This window comes from Halyomorpha halys, unplaced genomic scaffold (genome assembly GCF_000696795.3).
Source record: "Halyomorpha halys isolate HHAL.00 unplaced genomic scaffold, Hhal_1.1 Scaffold1468.1, whole genome shotgun sequence".
Lineage (NCBI taxonomy): Eukaryota > Metazoa > Arthropoda > Insecta > Hemiptera > Pentatomidae > Halyomorpha > Halyomorpha halys.
Genome location: NW_027106345.1, coordinates 64,327 through 87,057, shown reverse-complemented (window position 1 = coordinate 87,057; position 22,731 = coordinate 64,327). Strand labels below are relative to the sequence as shown.

The window sequence follows — 22,731 nt, the reverse complement described above, 5'->3', positions numbered from 1 at the left end:
ATTCAAAATACTTAACAATATTATTTATAATTTATCTTACCTTAATACAATTTTCGTATTAAAATTATTACAAAACTATTTAATTTAAAAACAGAACTTCACTAGAAAATTACCATGGTGTTTTGATCATCTATAAATTAGTGAAAAGGCAAACGATTGGTTATTTTTGGTGTCTTGACATTAGTTGTAAAATTTAGGAAAATATTTTTATTTTAATCTAAGTTTCAGTTTTTTTAGAAATTCTATTAGGAATCATACTGGTATGTAACTACTAATTTAAAATTATTACGAAGTAATAGAATTATTAAATTGTTGTTTAATTTAAATTTAATAGAAATATATATTTTAACACCAAAAATAAACATTAAAAACTACATAAAGTTTATTTAATAAAGTTTAGGACCCTCATTGTCGAATTGTGATTAAAAAAAATTAAAATCTGAACCACTACAACCCATGAAGGGTCAGGGGTTCAGTACTTAGTAAAGAAGTACTGTTACTAGACCAACGGTTGTGCAAGGAGGTGATTTGGTCAGAATCAGGCTCGACCGTCAGATTATTACCCAATTAAGGGTACTCAATTTAAGAGGCTGGGTGGATTCCAGGAGGGCTCCACAATCCACAGCTTCACGGCTACAGTGTAACGGAAAACAATTTTCTGCCCAGCTTCCAACTCGGGTCCTTGGAGTTAGTAGCCACGCGTTTTACCCCGTGGTCACCGCGCTTCCCCGAATTTTGATAACATAACTTAATTTGGCTTAGGATAATTCCATGTGAACGATAATTCCATATTGTCAATAATTGCAATAATACATTACATTAGATTATACTAATTACAACAGAGTAATTGGATCACCTAGTTTAATCAATTGCTTTAATGAAAGATTCTCAGTTCGTGAATAGAATCTAAACTTCATCTAATATTTACCAGTAACATGTTGCACAAAAAGGTGGGATCAAACCGAAAATAAAATTTTTAATATCATGTTCAAATTTTATTAAATCAACTAGCTATTGATATAATATATGATTTACTTCCATAATCGTCAAAATGACTTTTGCTGATAATAGATTTGCTGGTATTGCTATCATCAATTTATTTAAAATGGTAATAGCATTTCTTTATGACTGATATAAACTATAGAGGTCACAATGTTATCAACATTTCTTTTTAGAAATGATAATGTTAATGATATTTCGTTAATGGCTGAAGAATAGGATTTTTTTTTGTTTAAACCAAAAAGTGTACTAAAATTTATTATATTTATACTAAAAGGGATCTGTAGTTTTAATATTCCATAGACCACTGATATGCGATCGTAAATGGATTTAGCTTGTGACCGGCTGACATTTAAACACAAAATACCAGTATAGAACTATCCCTCATACTGCATACAATGCAACAAATAAATACTGTTTGATTTTGTACTGAAGTGGCATGAGAAACAAAGTTCATCCTATTCTATTTCTAACATCGACTTGGTTAAAGTATAAACATATCCAAAGTACATTTAGATATGTTTATACTTAATAGCTCTTTTGGGTTTATTGAACTATTGTCACAAAAAGAAAAAAAATTAAAAAGTTCTGAATATAAAAAACTTATAAATTAAATAATTAATGAAATATAAAAAAATATATTGATATCATCTCATCAATTAAAAAAAATATGTTAATAGAATATTATTTTAACATGATGTTCTATAGCAATATAGAAAAAAAATTTATATATATTAAAATTTATTTGTTGATACTAACATGTGCTATAGAACTTCATGTTAAAAGAATATTCTAGTTGAATTTAATTTGGGAGATAGTTAATTTTTTTTTTAAATTGACCTCTTTTTCCATAAAACAATAATTTTTCGAATCGGATAGGTAGTTTCTGAATGTAGGGCCTGTAGCAAATTGGATGACAAAACTTTTGGGACTTTTAAAAAAAAATATACTAAAAAAATCATGATGAACTGTTTTTTTTTTAAATGAGGATCGTTATTCATAGTAGTTCAGAAGGCATGATATAAACTTGATTTAGCATTTTTTTTCGCAATTTAATCTTAATTTTCTTGAAAGGTTTCATTTTTTATATTGTCCAAATCAGTAAAACTATCCAGTTTTGAATAATTATTAAAGTTCTTTCAATTTACATTGTTTTAAATAAAATTATTTATGATTTGAAACAATTTTAAGGTCAGTATAATGGCGCCCATATTTAATTTAGTTGGCAATACCCACATTAAAAATACTTTGGATATGTTCAATTAGCTCTTGTTGTGATAGATACTCATATATACTTTAGTATTTACCTAGTGTTTACCCAGTAAATAACATTCGTATCTACTTCAAATATTTAAAATAAAGAATTAGTAAGTATATAATTTCATATTTAAACTTTCCCATATTTGGATTTTCAGAGATAATTAAAATTTACAATTCATGTATATATTTATGCTAACGAGTTTTAAGTTATAAGATACGATCCGGATGTCCCAAATACCAGAGTCAGGAGACGAGGATAAAAACCCTACCTAACGATGACCATTGGAAGCAGATGGCGACGGATAAAAACAATAGGGCACATTAGGAGAACCATTATGGAATATATCTCCCTCTAGGTTCTGGATAAGGGCAGTTAGCACTCTTGGCTAGGCCAAGTCCGCCCTAATTGGATCCAGTGGGTCTGTCTTTATGATAATCGCCCTAGTCATCAACATCTTCATTATATGAACAACTTCTCGTCCTTAAAGAGGAAATAATTAATAATAATGATTGAGGCGTCTATATTACTCTATTGATGACTGACAAGTCCATAGTAATTTGGCGTTGACGAATTCATCTATTGTGAAATACGAAGTATGTACTTTTATTTTAAACAAAGTATAATAACGGGTAAAATAATGATCTGCCTTCTAATAATACATATGCCTTCTTACATAGTGACATATATTTTCCCCTTCTTTTTTATTAGTTCTAGATACAGGTAATTTTATATCTACAGTAAGCAGTGGAGATAGACAAGAACGCGTGTGAAAGATAGGATATTGGAGACTGGATAGTAATATACTTGCATTATCAAAGGACTTGTTAAGTAAACAAGACGTTAACTTAGACAACAGATAGTGTTCATTAGGGTGCTGTTTATGCGGAAGGTTCTAACTTATTCTTTTTAAAATGAAAGTTAATTCTTTTAAATATTTAAGGAACATGTTAAGGCAACATTATATTAGAATGAGCAGAGTCACATTTTATACTTTTTTTTATCAAATAGAGTAACCTTATCCTTATAAATAAAGCTGGAGAATTTATTTTTTAAATGCTTTTAGAAATCTCTGGTCCGATTCGAAAAAAAATATTAAGGAAGGCGTAAGGCTAAGTAGCATCACGATGCGACCCATAGGAAAGGAGTAGTAACCGTATCATGAAAATTTTGCATAGGTACGTTATTTTTAACACTGTAATTACACTTTTTGTTACCTAGCTTCATATTCTACCAAATAAGGCAGATCATCAAGTCGAAGGGGGGAAAAGACCAGAGAAAACTTGCTAAGAAACCTTACAGCCTGATGATCATGCATGGAAGAGTTGTCCTGCAATGGATATCTGGACACTGTGGCCTTGTTGGAAACGATAGGGCAGACCAGATTCCTAATAAGGAGGCCTTGAGTTCGTAGTTCATCGGTGATCTCAGTCTCGATAGAAAAAAAAAAACATGCTTTAAAATTTAAATATTTAGTTGCCACCCACATCACAACCTGGGAGATGCCATGGACCAACTCACTTGACGAGAAGAGGTCCTTATTTTTCGCTTAGGAACGGGACACAACCGTCTTTTCCGAAAGCTTGTATTGCCTCCAGTCCCCTCTGTTTTGTTTTAACATTTAGCATTTAATTAACATTGTTTTAAAATATCATAACGTTATATATATATATAGTTTTACTTTTCCTATGATCTGCTTATTTTCAAAATATTATACATAATTTAAATACTTAAAAATATATCGGTTTTGATCCAATGTAAGGAAGCATGGCGCTTCTTTTGGTCCAAGGTACCTGAAACAAATAAAATGAAGACAATACTTGGTGATACTCAACCTCTACCGCCAATTTTCTCGAAAATCGCCGTGAACAATCCATCATAACCCGACTCAGGATCGGACATACAAGATTAACACACACGCACTTTCTTGAAAGAAATTCTTCACCAGCATGTTATAGTTGTAAATGTGCCCTGACGAGGGAGCATATCCTGGAACAATGTTCCCGTCTGGAATCATCAAGAACGTATTTTGGCCTCCGGGGACAACGTCAAGCCTTACTGCCAGAAAATTGGAAGAGCTTGTTTAAGATCCTAAATATTGAGAAATGTAACTACGAAATCCAGAATATGGTGCCTCTAACCATTGAGTTGTATACGCCACCTAAAAATTAAACAAATTAATAAGTACTTCTATTATTTCATATATAATCTTTTCAATTTCTAATATTTTTTAACTTATACTTTTTCATGCATTTCAATTTCATTTTTATTCTTTATTTGAGGGAGAAGAGGGAGCTGGAAAAAGAAAACATTAAGAATACAAAAGAGAATCCAACTCAAATAGAAAACTATACAATATTGCGTCATATCTTAAAAAGTTATTTGATATTTTCCAGACTATTTATTACAGAAATTATTTTCTTGAACTCTTTTGGGAAGACTTTCCAACAATGTATAATTCATGCAATGTCATTCATTATTATCATAGTATTAGTTTTAAGTAAAAAATAAATCTAACGCCTAATTGATAGCTTAATTGTTACAACAATAGTCTTAAATAAGCCCTTGCGCGTTCCACGTTCCAATATCAGTAATTCCATATGCCTTGATCATTAATCAGCGTATATCAATATTAGTTCTCTGGCCGATATTAGCTGTCTGCCAAGGGCATGTCTAAATACAACTGAACGCAATCAGTATTATGTATGGATCAACTGAGCTTTATTAGTCTTAAAATTTTAATAAAAAAAGAATACTGTAGTACTGATATTAAAATTATACTTTTTTTTTCTAAACTATAATGATTTTATTGTAGTTTAAATTAAATTGTTTTCTCGATGGTTTTACATGTCATTATTTGGATTTTTCCAAATTATTCTCTTTGAAATTCTATGTTGCGTGCAATATAATACGAATATTTGATTCTGTTTGTAGTTTCCATGTATAATAGTGCAGATTTTATCCTCATGTATTGGAGTTTTTAAGATCAAAAGATGTCAAAACAATGCTCGATTCGCTCAAATCTAAGAACTAGTAAATGCAGTCTGGTCAGATTTTGATAGAAGTGTCTAATCTGAGATATCTATGAAACATCACTCCAGCTCAACTATTAATTCTCTAATAGTTCTTATTCTTCTCACTTCAGGAAAATGAAGAGACTTAAGAGTCCCCCCCACCTCTACTTATAAAGCATGTGTAGTAGATAGAGGTGTAGGGATCAAATGGCTGTTCATTCTCTCTTGTCGAAGATATCTACGAACTCCATATGTCCATAGTCTCACCTTGCGAGTTAAACCTAAATTATTTCAAATTAAAAAAATTAGTTATATGGTCAATATATTTCAATTTTATGATGATACACTTTGAATTAGAAAACGTATGTAAGTATGTTAAATAAAATAAATCCAAAATATTATAATAATGAGGATGTAAAAAATGTTTTAAGTCAGTTTTCACCAACTGTATAATAGTATAGGATATTTTTAATCCAAAAGTTTTATAGTGTGTACGTATTTAATCAGATTGTGTATAAATTTTATTGATGGTTAAAAAATTAGGTTTTCTCTAAATTTAACATTATTTTAAAGGCTTAGATTATTGATAAACGTTTGCAAAATATTAAAAAGATGTAAGGCAGGGGGAATCGAACTTTGGTTTGCCACATTTCCTCTGTGGTTTCTTTGATCTTGTATTTCTGTAAAGTAATATTTCTATTAATTTTCTCATAATTTCTCTAATTAAATGACCTTTAATAAACGCTTTGATCTCCAACCTGAAAAGCGATCAGGAAATAAACCTTATTCATAGTTGATTGGTTTGCACTCTAATGAATTGCCTTATAGGTTTGTGATGTATCTATGGATTTATTTATTTCCAAAAGAATTATTTAAAATATAAGTAAAAAAAATCCTTATAATTAGGTTTTAAATTAAAACAGAGGATGTTTTAATTATTTATTTAGTATTTGTCAATGCCTCAATTGAAAGGTTAGGAAAAAGTTCGCAAAATGCTACGAATTAACAATAAATTAAAAAAATAGATGAAAACCAATAATTATTTTAAAATAAGCATGTTAATCAATGGGTTACTAACCAAGGCTAAAGTCAATTGGTATAATAATAAATATGGTAACATTGTATATAATACATTGACAGTAATAAAAAAACAGGTAAGAATGTTAATAATAGTATTAAAACCAATATACAATATTGTAATAATACATTAAATTTTAATAATAAAAATCTAATATTGGAATGATTTAATAATATTTTTAAGATATTCTATGAATTATACAATTTATTTATTAAGAATTAGGGTTACTCGTGAATTCATCAGGATGTAAACTTATATTAAAATAAAGGTCTATTTCAGTGTTACTGCCATCCCCTATTGACCATCAACCTTTGGAATAATTATACATTTTTTTTCTCCATAAATCAAATTAATAAGAGACAAACATAATTTTCCACAGTATATTACACTTAAGGGGCAGCGGTAGCTGCCTGGCAACGCACCATTCTATCAACCCAAAGGTTGTCAGATCGAATCCTGGTCCCACAGGGGCTTTTTTCAAGCACAAAATAATGCAATATTCACTCACAACCTCCCCCCTCGGGCATTTGTGAGGCCCGTTAGGCAATGGGTGGCATTCACAAAAAATAGGCTTGAGAGTGAGGAACCCACCCTGGGAAAAAAACCACGTCAAGAAACGCGAGGACTTAGACTTCCATGGTCTGTAGCCCATATAATAATGCTTATATATGATTATATGAGAGCTAAAAAATATTTGAATATTTTTTTTAAAATTGACCCATTTCACAACGTCAGTCGGTCAGGTTTCTAGTGAGTCAGGTTTTTTTTTTGTTTTTTTTTTTATTGAAAATTCGCATTTCAGCGTGTTTGAGGTTACTAAAAATGAATCTGAATTGCTAATTTAGACAGAACATTTTTTTCTTTGGTCTAAGTCTATATGAAAAGACTATTGGCTTTTATGATTTCTGACACGCATCTAATATTTTCGACCGAATATCTCAAAAATAAAAATCGATGATCGGTCATTAGAATCGGTGATCTCACGTGCATAAGCTCTATATGTCGGTCGATTATCAACTTCCATCGATTATAATTTCCAAATAGCTAATACAGTCATTTAACTATTTATTGTAATCATTGGATGTTATTTTAATACATTGTGAATATTATGAAATATTTAACTTCTTATTTTTGTTTTGTTTCAGGTGGGTAAAACATCCTTTTCCTTCTAACAAGGTAACTCTTTATTTCCATATAAAATAAATCATATTAGTAGCTTTTTTTCTATTTTCGACCATGTAAAAGAATATGAAAGGACAGGAAAGGATTTTTTTTCCAAGCCCCATGAGTGCATAGGGTTGACATCAGTAGGTTATAGGAACGCGGGTTGAGGTGAACCTCTTTTACTGTATCGTCCGGAATAATTGGTTTGTGCAGTGCTGAAGGCTATTATAAAATTTCATATGCCTTCTCGTGATAAATTCTGTCACAGTTGGTAGATCGAGTGTCGTGTTAATGTGGTCCGTCTTTGCGCTGTATAGTAAAGTATGTTTCACTATACGGCTGAATATATCGCTCTGAAACTGTTGGAGCTTCTTGGCTGTTGTTGCTATGCTAGACCAACAGGTCAGCATAGGTGCTCCGTAGAGCAGGGGTATATTTAAGTTATTGCACCTCAGCACACTTTTATTGATCATTAATTTGAGGCGTAGAGAAATATTAGGAGAAGTTAACAGGTGATTAAGCCTGTAAGACTGAGTACCCAACTAGCTTGACCTTATTGCATTGGCGAGCTTTTTTTCCAGGACTAGGTCATGAGTCCGGGTTTGTACCTTTTTTAAGCCAAGAGCTCTAAGTGTTATGTGTGTTGGGATTACTTCAATAGTACCCTAAATAAATAGCAATAAGAGATCAATTAAGAATGTTTCTGAAAATGAAAGTCTAAAAGAATATGAGTCCGCATTTTGGCTCGGTGTCGGTCATCTGTGGTGAATCACTTGGTCGACATAGCAAACTGCAAATGGTTGAACCCCTGCTACTCTGACGGTTCCGCTCATCCCAAAAAGGTCATTGACTCATCTTGTTCCCTGTCTTTGGCAGTTGGTGATTATCTTTCAATCAAACAAAAACTGAAAAATGAAGTCGCCTTCTCCCTGAACATTTATTCCAAATTATTTTTCTGAATTATATGTAGGAAAATGTTCACCATTTTGCCCTTAATCTCTACTTCTAAATTATTGTTCTCCTTCACAACTCCCCACATCCACAATATCTCTTCTCTCCCCGGTCTGTCTAGAGGTTTTCATATATTTAGTCTTTTCACTATTTATATTAAGTCCTAAATTTTGTGTTGCTCTTTTGAATTCTTCTACAGCACTGTTTTGGTTCTCCCTGTGATGACTACATCATGCACATAATCCATGTGTTGTGTGAGCCTATTGTAAATGGTGCCACCCGGGTTTGTCCTTATTTTCCTAATGACAACTTCTAGGGCGAGGTTGAACAGTACTGGTGATAATGGGTCTCCTTGTCTTAAACCACTGTTAACCCTAAAACTATTTGAGATGCCCACTCGAGTTTTCACCTTGCAACTCCAGTCCTTTCCAGGGTCATCTTTGTTAATCTTATTAACTTGTTAGGTATTCCCAGTGACTGCAATGCCTTTAATAATTTTCTTCTGTCTACACTCTCATAAGCCTGTCGGAAGTCAATAAAGAGGTGGTGTAAGTCAATATTGTAATTAGGAACGCTTTGTTGTTAAAAATAATAAACCTAATAAGAACACAGAGCATCTATCTTTTTTTTATCCCCTCTCTTGCCAAATTTCTGGCAAACGGTGTGCGGGAGCAGTGGAGTAGTGCGATGGGGTTTGCGTATACCACTGCTCCCAAAGATTAACACTTTTTTGTATTCTTTTATAAATTAATTATTTAATTATTAATTTTTTTACTGTGGTGCATCCCAGCGCTAGGTTGAGCACCTTTATGACTGCACCTTGTCCAATGCATCCGTTCGGTAGGTCCTCCTGGTGCGCATCCGTCTGGTTGCCTTCTACACAGAGCATCCGAAGTGAAAGATTAATCGTAAATCCTCTCAAAGAATGCCAATTCATTGAACCTACTACTCTTAGATTCAATGTGATTTGAGGAAACGGATTACATGACTGAGTAAGTAAACGTGATGAAAGTGTGAAAAAAATAATTTTGTTTGTGAATGGAGTGATCGTTTGTGATTTAAATCGGCAAGTGACCTTGCCCTACACACTTCTAGTTAGGGGATCTTTTTTACAAAACTATATACCCTCCCTACCTCATTTAATCACTGTGTCATAGTAACCATGTAAGTTCAAATAGGGCGGTCTGGTGATAGAGAAATTAAAAACAAAAGCTTTATAGACGACGTCAAATACAAAATGTGTATATTTTTTTTTTATTGCTAAGTAATATAGTAATATTTTTACTATTGTTTATAATAGTAATATTGAGGATTGGAGAAACGCTAGATGTTTATGTTATAAAATTAAAATTCTTAAAAAAAAAAATAAATATAGATCATAATACGATATTACAGAATATTGTTCAGTTTCTTCTTACATATATGAGTTAAATTAATAAGACTATTTTAATTTTTTTTTCAATAAAACAACTTAAAAGCAACAATTTCTAGGGAGAAGAAGCCGTTTTGTACAAACATATAATTACGGGAAATAATAAATTAAACCTATTCCTTAGCATAATTGTCAGGTGAATTGGAGATTGTGAGCGAGGAAGCTAACAGAGGCGAATGAGACAGGAACACGTACGACAATGTAGCTTGTGTATGTTGTGGTGTCGGATCGGAGGGACCACAAGCAACTCATTTACTCGACAGAACACAACAGGCCAATTTCCTTCCCTCATTACTGTTCTGTAACTGTGCGAATATCTGCTCCAGTCTCTTAGCTTGTCAGATTGCTATCTCTAAATGTTACTGAAAACTTTATATCTTATATTTGAATGAGATTTAATTATAAAATAATTGGATAAAAAAATAAAATAATATACCAATGTATAAATTTTTTCAGATTAGTCAATAGTAAAACAACTACATTGTGGAACGTTTCGGGACTTTATAGTTTGCATAGCGATGCTCATCGACAGTTAAAAGGAACTTAGAAATCGGAATTTAGAAAAAAAAATTGAAGTAATTATTAAACACAAAAATGTATAGAATAAAAATTAATAATAATAAATATAAATAATACTTCCTGTTGTTTTAAAATGTGTGTTATATGTAGCTATAATATTAGAACTAACTCATGCTCAGCATGTTTTTTTTTCTAAATCCAAAACATACTTCTTAGCATGTAGTCAGTTTGTTTTGTATTTAATAAACTTATTTTAGTATGCTTAATTGTATCTTACTTGTTTATGAGGATGGAGTAAGACGAATTTAAATTTTGTGCGTTTGATTTTTTGCCCGATTCTATTTCGAGTTTTTTTGTTATAGAGATACAACTATTTACTATATTTGTGTTTAAGTGCCCTTTTTTTAATGACATTCTGTTCAGAAGTTCCAATACAGGATTTCCCCAGTTCTCTTCACAGGGAATTTCATACACAATATTGGGTTGGAACTCTAATTTGTCAAGGTGCTTAGTGTTTTTGTAACGCTTAGATAAAGTAGTAAGGCGATACACTATATCTTTTTTTGATAGTGATATTCTTTCGTAATGTGTTGCTATGTAGAGAATTGTGTAGTATATTTTACGGTTGGTCTGTTGGACTTTTGAATATGACAGTGTTAAGTATTTGTTTTAGTCATTGGCATATATGTTTGTGAGTGTACCGATTTATTAATAAGAGAACACCAATTTCTTATTTGGTGCTTCTAGTTGTCTAGAGGATGCTTATTCGCTAAATTCTTAGCGGTATTAATTTTATATAATTTGGAAAATTGGCTTATTTAATTTATTTATCTGCCAAAGATGGTGAGTTTTTCCTTATTTTATTTCCTACTTTGCATTGAATAGTAAAATTTAAGTTAAAGTTCTTGAAGTTGTTGAATTAATTTGAAATTATTCTTAGTTGGTATCCTATTATTATTATGTCATCAAAAATTTATATATAAATAGAATTTTGGACATAACTGTCTCCTAGTAAATTTTAGCTCATAAATAACAAATAATTTAACTGTTGAAATTTTCTTTTCATTATAGTGTAAATTATATAGCATCAGAAAGCTTAAAGGTGAATCCGACGCGGATCTAAACCAATTTCATATGATTTAAAAGCAATTAAGGATTTGTTTCTCCAATTTAAATTCCTTTCGCGCTTCACCGGTTCACTTAACCTAAGACCACTTGAGATAGCTTTGAAGTAGAATGCTTTTACTTCCACAATTCTCCGTTATAAACTTTGTAAGTTTTCCTTTTTCCGTGTAAGCTCCGAAAATACCATCTCATTAAACCTACTCTGTACAACCCTATAAAAGCTTTCTCAGACATTTTACTATGACTAAATAAGGATAACTATCAAACATTTTCTTTATTGGTTTTTTTCTCATCCATTATTCTCACTAACGATATAAATATATATTTTTTCTTCTTTGCTAAATAAGATGGATATGTAATAGTAATTATTAAATCTTTTGTGTGTATTGTGTTCTATTTTTTTTTGTAGTTTATTATTTTTAAGTCGTTCTAATTCTCATAATATATTAAAACGTCTAAGATAAAATAAATAAATAAAATGATCAGTTAAATCAGCTCCGTTGTAGTAAGAGTTAAAAAAAACAATCTATTAAGGCAAAGATATAAATATAAATAAGCATATCTTAAATTTTAAAATTTGTTTCATGATAATGACTATGCTAAAATAGAGGACTTGTTTTATTTGTAGTCGAGTTATTTGTAAATTGGTGTTTTGAAAACATTAATTATTATATTATTTAATATTTTTATTTTATCAACTTAGTGAACCAATCAAGATAGTAAATTTAATGTTTATTAATTATAGAGATGGGGTATAGTTTTTTTTTCTGTTTGTTTCTCTATTTTATAACAGGTTTTGTTATCTTCCCAATTAGCATAACAAAATAATAGCAAAATCACCGTTTTAAATTTCATTTATATGTAATAAATGTCAGATTTGAGCATATAAATTGAACCAGTGTATGCTAATATTATTTCTTTAATATATCATTAAGTGTTAAAACTTTCTAAAATAATACAATTAATAGGTATAATTGGAAAAAATAGATTTGGTTCCTATAAATTCAATATTAAATATAATTTTTATTTCCTATTTATCTCTTAATCTTGTCACACATAGGACGATTTTTGTGTGCATAAAAAAACATCTGGATAATAAATTGAAGTGAGGAATGAGAGATGTAAATTTTCGTATACTATACTCAAAATTATTAAAAAACGTAGAGGTAATTTTTTTTTGTATATCTGTTAAAGTGTCGCAACATAATATCTCTCTATATGTTATGTATAATTATGTAATTTATATTATGCTTGTATATAATTTTTTTTTTCATAAAATCCCGCTATTTGTGATACGAAGGGAATGTCTTTATAATAATTAACATAGTAATTTATGTTTTCCCTCTGTGTCGTCTATTGATGTTAACTTATTTTTGTTTAAATTAATGCAAAACTCAATCAACCTCCCCCCGGGCATTTGTGAGGACCGTTAGCCAATGGGTGGCACTAACAAAAAATAACCATGGGAGTGACGAACCCACCCAGCGAAAAAAAAAACACATCAAGAAACGCGCGATGTATTAGGAAATACATCGCGCTAGGACTTAGGTCTCCATGGTCTGTTGCCCATATAATAATAATAAAATCAAATTAGATTTAGTTTTATAGGATCTAGCCATTTGTGTTAGCTCAACGTCATTATTCTTTACTCATAAAATAGCCGTGTGTTATCACATTTAATAAGGTCATCGCCTATGCTATATAGAGGGCAATCATATGTGATCATCAATGAATTTTGGAATTAAACTTTTAAATATGTCAACTACGGATTCTTACTTCAACTCTTGATTGTTTACTACGAACATGAGAGGGACTAATTTGAACCCATTGCAAACCTTGATTGTTATGTTTTTATTGAAACTATTGAATATTTTGAAATTGATTTACCTTTGATAATAATTTATTGAACTTCTATCTGTTATAACCGAAAATTTTGATTTATCGTTAGTTATACATTCATCATCAACCACAGAGGGTGAGTTAAAGTCAAAATAAAAAATATATAATCGCAAAAGGAAAAAAAAAACAATAAAGAATAAATTACTCCTTAGATGCCACGTTATTTTTTTTATTGGAAATAACGAAATCCCGCAGCATTATGCCCACAATATAACTAAATTATATCTATATATAAACAATTGTTGAATTATGACCACTGGCAAATACTTTTACATGTAGATAACAGAAAACCTAGGGGTGTTATCTACCCACCTGTTGAATTATCGTAATATTCCGTGAACAACAACAAAAAAATATAAGTAAATTAACAAGTTTAAAGCAGAAAAAGAACGGCAGAACAATATGTACAAAAGTTTAATAAGAAGAAGAATTATATCTAAACAGAATGAAAAAAGGAAAAAAAAAAAGACGTTTTATCAATTAATAAAATAATTAAAACTTATAGGTTGACTTAACCTTAATAACTGTACTTACACTATTATTCTCTTATCCTGGACATGCTGATGCTGACCATAATTTTGGAAAAAAAAACATACGATGACATTTCCCATATGGTGCTATTTCGGTTTAAACAGTAAAGACAGAGGGTCTTTAACCTGATACCACTTCACATTTAACAATCGTAACGTGTTCCAAACTCAAACTGTCACCTTCACAAAACCAAAACCCACTCGTCTGAACATACGTATTCCAAAAATCCAACTGTCGCCTTCACAAAAACAAAACCCATTCGTCTGAACATATCGCTCATGTTTTGTTTTTTCCATGACAACTGTAACACCTCTTGTCTACACAGATCTAGCCAGTGTTTTTTATTTCACCATGATAACCGTAACATCCCTTGTGTACTCATATATCGCCAGTGTTTTTCTTTCAACATAGCAACCGTAACACCGTTGTTAAGGCCACATTTCATAGCATAAAACAAATAGAAAATTAATTATAATTGGAAGGCAGCAGCCCAAAACCGAGCCGAATGGCGGAGACTCATAGAGGAGGCAAGGAGCTATCGCAGGGTTGTAGCGCCTACTGATAGGTAGATAGATAGAAAATTAATTATAGGTTTGTTTAAAGTCATGTTTTTTACATTCATTTCTATATTTAGAAACCTGGGTAGCTCATTGAGTAAGGATTTTGGAGCTCCTAAGTGTCAAGCTTGGGTTCAAAAGTAAAAATTGTTAGCAAGTCAAAAATTTGAATTCAGTTTACTACTTACTAGCTCATTAAATTTCTCCCTTATTGCTCTTGCGTGTAGTTCAATTTAAAATTGAAATTATATAAGTCATTTGATTCGACATTTTCCAGAGTTGTCCTCTTTTCGCTCACTCCGGCTTTTGCCGATTTTTGATTTGAATCTCGTTACCAAGTACGGTCTATTTTAAATTAGATGGGATTTTGTGCTCGAAGGTGAAATTTTCACAAAAGTCGGAACACTTTATTTGCCTATATGTTTCGCTTCATAACAATAAGTCTTAATCGGAAAAATGGCAACAATCTGCTAGATTTTATATGACGAAAACTCAATGATTGAAAAAATAAATATATTGCTAATTTACACTGGACTTTAATATTTAGTTAGTCGTAACAGAAATTTAATAAAACTATATTCAAAAATAACTTTTAAATTATAATTTAGAACAACAAAGAAATTGAAATATTAATCTAAATAATCAATTTAATTTATTTCTATATCAATTTCCGCCAAATTTGTTTGAGAATCATTGGATAGACTGGTTTTAGTATAGATCCTTCAATCACATTCTTTTCAGACTTCTGTTCAGTAACTGCCTTCTAACTAATAAGCTTATACTTTAAGTAAATGTTTTATATGGGTTCAAAGTAGCATCTATTTTTTAGAGACAAAATATTATAACTATATATTTTTAAATATTTAAGGAATAAAAAATAATAATAGCAGTTTGATACAATACTTTAATACCGAACTAAAGTTTTTAAAGCATAAGTAGATTAGGTAGACAAGTTGAAACTTCCTTTACCGCCAAGGGATAGGACAAAGACACGGAACTTCCAGTATTCAATGTAAGTTGGCTTAGTAAAGTCTAAAGGGTCTTCTTTTTTACTTTTGTTATGTTTTTTTCCTAAATATCAAAACAATTTTATTAGTTTTATTGTGATTTTGTTTTTTAATAATTATTATTACGTCATGTTTTATTGATTTGATTTTCTGCTATTGTTTCAGTTTAAGTTACAACACAACACATTTTTATTTTTTATGTATGTAGAGGACGTAAAATTCTCAAGTTTAAAACATTAATAACTATTTCTAATATATCTATGAGGTTATTAACAGCTTTGAGGGGAGGGTTGTATTAGCTGGCAGTTTAATAGTTCCAAAGCAAATAAATATGATTATGCTGTATATGCAAGCTAATTATGATAAATTATGATGATTGGTGATAATTTAGGAGAAATGTACTCAAATCCACCGATTCAGTTGACCCTGTTTATTTTCAGAATGTAAATTAATTGATTTTACATTCTGAGATAAGAGATTGAGTTAATTGTAAAATCTGAAAGTTTTAAAAATCTCAAAAACAAAACTCATCAGTGATGGAAATATAAACAACCAGAGAATAATTAATTTTATAATACAACATATGAAGCAATATTTTTTAAATTATACATTTATGTGAACTGTTACTTTCTAGAGGTTTTTGGTTTAGTCATAACAACACAACTTAAAAATTAAACTTTTAGCTTAAATGGATATTAAAAGTTTTTTATTTTATATAAAAATTTATATTTTGTAACTACCTTAATAACTATAAGATGTCAAATCATAATGATGTGTCCTTCATTTACGTTTTTAATTAGCTAAAGTGTTTTTAAATAAAATAAAAATGTTTCGAAACAGATTGTATGGAGGTTAGATTTTCAAGATTAATTAATTCATTGGAGGTGCGGTATCATCTTGCAAAAGTTACTTAGTATGAAAAAATATGTTATTTAAAAAGTTGAATATTGTCAGTGAACAATGATCCTTGCATGCAAAACTGGAGGATTAAAATAAATTCCTATAAATCCCATCAAATCACATTTACCCTTCGTCGTAAACCTTCGTCTTGCCCCTCAGTATCTTTTAATAATACCCCACTTATTTCTGTTGAACAGATCCGTTACTTAGGACTAAATCTGAAAAACGACTGACATGGAATCCTCATAGAAGACTGAAAAAAAACAGGAAACTGCTCGTCGATTCCGACTATTACAACATTTACTAGACAAACGGTCCAAACATCCAATCCATTACAAAAGACTGATCTACATGACTATTATAAGGCCTATCTGGACATACGGAGTTGAGCTTTGGGGCTCCACTAAACCCATCTAATTCATCTCGAATCCAAACGTTACAGTCCAAAATCCTTAATGCTCCTTACTTTGTCACAAATCAATAAACTTCCCAACCACCCAAACCAACTCGTTTCTAGCCTGGCTTCTCCTCCACTACCTAATAATCCTCCTAGGTGTCTGAAAAGGTGGTCGAGATCTTCTCGTTTAGAAATGTTTTTGGAGTTCTATCAATGGGTAGATTCTCCACATGTTTGTATCATGTCATAATATCACTTACAACAAATTTACTTGATGTGTATATATTTATACAGTTGTAAATAACAATAAATAAATTATTTTTAAAAAAAGTTGAATAAAATTGAACAAAATTTGTGGTACGTATTGTAATGAATATCAGTCAAGTAACAATAATATTTATACTATTATAAAAAAAAGAATGGTGGAAATTATTACATAATGATTTCTTACTATAACTAATTATTTATTGTATATTTAAAAAATAAAGAACAAAACATCTAGTGTGTTCCCTCACAGGGTCCTCGTTACTGCTTCCGGTGCCAATATGATCATTGTTTGGTGGGGATTTCCCAATGATGGTCTGATCAAACATTTGTAGGCTATTTAATTACTAATGTAAAGTTTTTTATGCGTTATATTTTACGTTTTTTGTATCTTTGTGTATCAGTAACATAGACGATTAGTTATATATATGCTGTGACTATATTTTCCGATTCAAGTAATTCGTTTCCTCAGATTGATTTGCCATAGTCGTTTTAACGATGTAGAAACCTGAGCCCGATGATTATCTGCGGGGAAACTGTTTGACTACTGACCTGTAACTAAAGAGGTTCGAACCTCGGTTGGCCTTACAACAGTTTAGGCTTCAGGTTAATAGAGTCCTTTACTAATTCGTTCCAGGAATTTTGTCAGGATCCATAATAATTATACTGGTTTCATCCATATTTACAGTTAATCATAGTGTACTAATAATTAAATAGAAAAATATATTCTTAAGCACTAAAATCTTGATAATTTATATATAAACATAGGTTAATGAGGTATATCATTGTAATTCTGGGGAAACTAAGAACATGGCAGATTTTTTTTTAAGCAATTGGTTCTTTTGTCTTGCTACCTAAATTACGTACGTTATTCAGTAAATTGTTCATAGCCTCATCCATATAGTACAAATTTAATAATATCTATCGAAGAAATAAAATTCTCCTCTCCCACCCCCCTAAAAAATAATAAAAATTTCTGCCGAAAAGAATCAAAATAAATATTTCATTGTTTTAATTATTTGGGTTTGTTCTGGTGGGAATCATTCGTTAGATGACTCAACTTAACAATAGATTGTTTTTCTGAATTTATTACCTACTTTTTTATTCATATTTTAAAAAACGTTTTGGAAAAGTCATTTTTTTTTCTCATTTAGCACCCATTGTATCAAGGCTGTGAATTGTGAAATTCGGTGAAACTCAACCGACCGAAACCTAGGCTGTTTTTCAAACCCCAAACCGCGCCGCCATTGTCCGCGATTCGGCACCCGCCTTGCAGCGCGCACGGTCGGCTGGAGATATGGTGGAAATGGGATTTCCAGGCCATGTAGCTGGAACAGAAGCGACCATTGTGTATCTTGAAGCTGTTGCAGAGTTGCTGAAAAAGAGGGATGGTATGGTAGGTGGGCTTTGTCCGTGGGGAAGTTATAGATGGTATCTAGTAGAGCTACCTTCACGGGGAGAACAAAGCTTCGGACAATAGCCATTAGAGGCTAGCCCTCTTCTGATATACGCCCCTATGTTTCGCCTTTTCATTTACTTAGCTAAACCTTCTTCCTCTGGTATACTGTATTGGCTACGTCGTAAGAATCTAAGTGTGTAAAACATAAATAATTATATAACCCAATACCTATAAGCTTTTTACTTTAGATAATGTTTCACTGAGATCAAATTTACTAAATATATTATAATGTATAGTTGTAAATAGCAATTAATAAAAAACATGTTTCTAGAATCATCCATATACCCTTTATTATAATATAACAATCAAACTTAAGGATTTCGCCTAGATATATATCTAGGTCATGAACGAAATCATAGACTATATATATATAGTCTATGATTTCGTTCATGACCCTTAACTAATTACTTCATCAACTAGGTCATTGTGATTAGTGTATTGTAAGTTTTTTTTTTAATTTGACCAACTTTATTGAAAAAAATTTTTTGGTTACATTTAGGCTGCATTTAAACTCGTTTAATTCAATTGACAATATTTTATTGTCATCCGAAACGAATGGTATGGCGTATTATATACCCTATGTACCAAAATAGTAGCTCAGTATAAATAATTTAGCCCGATTACTACCCGACACTAGCAAAGTGGGGTAAAATACGTTTTTATGAAGAAATAAAGTTGATGTTCGTTTGAACAATTATTGCCAATTAATGTGTTAAAATTCTGGCTAAATAAAGAAAATAAATTGACAATATTTCGTTGTTGATCTACATCCGGAAAGTAATTAAGTGGTATATTATAACCCCCCACAAATATTACCTCAAAGTGGCATTAAATATTTTTTATCAAGAAATAAATATTCGATTTCCGCACCACAAAAAATCCATAAACCCAAATTTGGATAGAAATCGTAAAATAATTTCTTTTGCTCAAAATATTGCCTTTTTAGGCCTTCGGTTTTATTCGGAAATCACAAAAAAATGTAATATCTTCAAGATGATGGCAGAAGATATAAAATAAAACGTTCGAGTAATTTGTCTTAATTTGAAAACGTCTTTTCTCTTATGCAAAAACATTAAATCTAAATGGGTTAAAAGAGTGGAAATTCAGCTTTTCAACGGTTTTAACGTAACGGTTGAATTTGGATAACATCGTGAGGAGTTAAGGATTAGGTATATAGGTACTGGATATTCTTTGAAGTTTAGTTTAAATACATAAATGTAAAGAGAAAAAAAAAAGAATTATAAAAAAAAAAAAAGGAAAAGAAGAAAGACCTTGTACGTTAATCGTTACCAATGGGCTCTATTCAAATTATGTTTTTAATACAAATTTATTATTATCAGTGCCCATCCCTTTGTTTTAAGAAAACAAAAAAACATGATACTCTTGAAAATATTTTATTACATTACTTTTAGGCAAAACAGCATAAACAAATTCTAATGAGATATTTTTTCCATAAATTACTTCTTGGTATACAGATTTTGCAAATAATAATTTCAAAAATTACAACGGAGTTATTGTCATGTATGTATATCGGAAGATAAATTTCTGCTCTTTTTTCCCCTATGAGATATAAAAATAATCAGGTAGTAGAAGAAATTATAATGTCCGTGATTATTCGATTTTTGGATTCAGCTGAAGTATCCGATTTATTTCATAAGTTGTTAAAACCGTGAAAGTTCTCCCTTACGGTTTAATAGGGTTCAGTTTTACAGCCGACCATTGCTCTCACAAAGTCCCTTGTAATGGCCGTACATGCTATTAAAAAACCTTTTACGAGGCAACTGGCGTACTTACTAACTTTTGAGAGTTTTAAGTCAGTGCTGTAAATATCTTATCTCCTCTACCATCATAACCTAAATTTGAGAATTACTCGAGTGCTTAGACTCGTTAAATTTTTCTCAATTAATATCCGAATTGCTTTTTAATGCCAATCTATTGGATCATTTCATGAGAAATTTCCGTTTTATTCTTTCTAAAACTAGTGTTGATTAATGGACTTTTGTTGTTCACTATGTTTATGTTACAGTTTATAATGGGACGTTATTATTCCTCTCTTTTTTGATAATATTCAATATCATTCCAATTTTTTGCACATTGTTTAATATAACCCTGGACGCGATTTTTGAGTAATTCTTTTATGAGTTTAAATTTGGTACCGCCGTTCAGGGAAGAGTGCTGTAACGAACGGACTATACAACAGGGGTTTGGAAAATTTTTTGGCTGATGATACAAACTTGGAAAACCAGCAACTGACGATGATGACTTTAGCATTACTGAGGAAGATCACCCTTTCCTAACAGTTGGTAGGACATGCAGTATAACGCCATTTATATTTTATTTAATATTGCTTATATTCGTTTAATCTTATTTATTATTTTATTATTATTTTTTTTCTTCCGTTCAATGTTATATTTTTGTCAGTAAAAAAGTATATGTTGTGATTTTAAAAACTGAAACACTAATTCTATTGTTTTATCATCGTCTCCAAAGGTTTCTGAGATATCTCGGTTTAGTCATAAGTTATTGAGGTGTGGTATGAAATATGGGCAATATTGGAAAATATAGCTTATTGTTAGATTGTTGTTGCAATACTGGCATTACATGCGTTTCTCTGCTTACTCGAAAAAAAAAAAAATAAAATAAAATAAAGGGCCTTTTCTCGAAAGGATAATCACGTGTGATAAATTGTGGATTATATATGACAAAAGGCGTCGGTGAGATGAGGGGTTGAATTGACGGACCGAGATACACCCTAAAACCAAATTTGCTTGCAAAAAATTAGTGATTTCTTTATGATGGTCGTTGGCCGGAATATTTCATTTCTCCTTTTAACCTAGAGATTATACCCTCACATACACATCGTGAATCTGTATGGGGACATAATGGATCAAAAACAACCTACGTTCGTTAATCGGAAGGGTCTACACGCTTACACGACAGCGCTGGACTTCATGATTCACAACAGACAGTGAAGAAACAACACAAACTGTATTACGTGTTACTTAGTCCTTCCATACTCAACTTATTCCCCAGACTAATCTCCAACAGATTTCCATCTGTTCAGAAATTTTGGAAACTACGTGAAGATATTATTTTTTAAAATGATTCTTTGGTCAAAAACGTATTTTCTGACTTTATTTCTTCACAAAACCTTGATTTTTTGGTTATGGATTGAAAACGTTGGGAAAGTGTATAGAAAACGAGGATAAATATTTATAATAAAAACGTTTTGGTTTCATAATGTTGTTTTACTAAATAACTTTTTTTTCTGGAAAAAAGACATTTTGAATGAAATAAGCCAATATTTGACAAGACCTATCTCAATATTTCAGTTCACGAGATTGTTTTTAACTTTCTATTAGGATCAATAATTATTGTAAAAAGATACGGTATTATTTAATAAATTCATAACTTCTGAGTAATTTTTGTGAAAAAAATTTGTTAATTTATTGAAAACAGAGGAAAAAAATTTAAATATCAAAACGAAAAATAACTATTAGCCTGAGGTTAAAATGACTTTTAACCTTGTAAACTCAGATATTGATTAAGTAATTATCTATATTTTAAATCGAAATAAATACTATAACAATAGTATTAAATTAATAATAAACGATAAAATGTAAAATGGCTGGCGTTTAACCTTTTGACCGTAGCCACTCCACTAATGAGTTGTAGTTTCAAGAAGCGATCGTTTATTAACGCTGTTAGCTAAAACAGATCATCCAATAAGTTTAATTGAGGAAAATACTACAAATTAATTGAAAGTTATTGTATATCGACAACGTTATATGATTTAAAAGAATATCTCACATTAAATTTGAGTTAGATTTTATATTTAAAAAAAAATCTTTTAACTATGCTATATATACCAGTTCATTGTTTATCCTGAAGGTGAAACATATATGAATTTTTGGATGGAAGAAAGAGTCCCTACGAGAATAATGGTGTAGAGAAGGGAACTGGGATAAGCAAGCATTAGGACCACTTAGGACCCATTTGATCACATTACTGAACTGTTATTAAAAGTCCTAGCTCGTTCGTAGCTACTGAGTTATTGAGTTTTAGTTTCGGGGAAAATGTTGTATAATCCACAGTCCTTCTAGTAACTTTTGAAATGGAAAATAGTAGTAACCCATTGCATTATTCAAATTTGTAACTTGTATAGAGGAAATATTAC

At 30.8% G+C, this 22,731-nt stretch overlaps 1 long non-coding RNA gene across 1 annotated transcript in view; it reads left to right on the top strand.

Moving 5' to 3' along the window:
• The window catches only part of LOC136795116 (uncharacterized), a 161,752-nt gene that overhangs the window by 110,391 nt on the left and 28,630 nt on the right, over positions 1-22,731 (top strand). The window contains exon 2 of the long non-coding RNA XR_010842668.1: positions 7,495-7,525. This is a non-coding gene — a long non-coding RNA (uncharacterized lncRNA). The remainder of the gene's footprint in view (positions 1-7,494; positions 7,526-22,731) is intronic.